Genomic DNA, 708 nt, shown 5'->3' with positions numbered 1-708 from the left:
CCAAATACACAAAATAATGTTCTTTTTAGCAACATCATATGACTTTAAGAGATCATGTGTGTAATTTTACAAAGTTATGAGAATACTTTTAGTGCGCAAAGAAAACTAAAATTACTACTTTATTCAACCATTGTTCACATGAAGCGGAAGCAAGCGCATATGCATCGTGATACTCTCCACCGCTGCAGATGGGAGGAGGAGGAGGAGAATTGTTGAATAAAGCCATTATTTTTGTTTTCTTTGTGCACAATAAGTATTATCGTAGCTTTGTAAAATTACTGATGTCACATGGACTATTTTACCCATAGCCTTGCTACGTTTCTGGACCTTGATCGTGGTAGTAACCTTTCTGTCTATGGAGGGTCCGAGAGCTCTCATATTTCATCAAATCAATCCCGCGCATCGCGATACTTACGTACAGGGAAGGAGAAAGATCGTTCAGTCTCCAATCCACCACATAAATGATGAATATGATGTTGAGCGCCAGGGTTAGCCGGATGGCGTTGGCAAACCATTGGCTAGTGGTGATGGTAGAAATAATGTTTCTTATCCTACAATAAAGAAATGTGTGATCAGTGGTGACGTGCAGTGACCGCGAGGGACGGTTAACCGACGGTAAGGATTCTGACCGATTAATACAATCAGTTAAACGGTTTAAAAAGTCATTTCATTATACATTTTTCAGTAATTTATCAAAATATTTCAAAC

This window comes from Sinocyclocheilus grahami, unplaced genomic scaffold (assembly GCF_001515645.1).
Source record: "Sinocyclocheilus grahami isolate Dianchi unplaced genomic scaffold, SAMN03320097.WGS_v1.1 scaffold2875.1, whole genome shotgun sequence".
Taxonomy (NCBI): domain Eukaryota; kingdom Metazoa; phylum Chordata; class Actinopteri; order Cypriniformes; family Cyprinidae; genus Sinocyclocheilus; species Sinocyclocheilus grahami.
Note: the sequence above shows the minus strand (reverse complement) of the source record.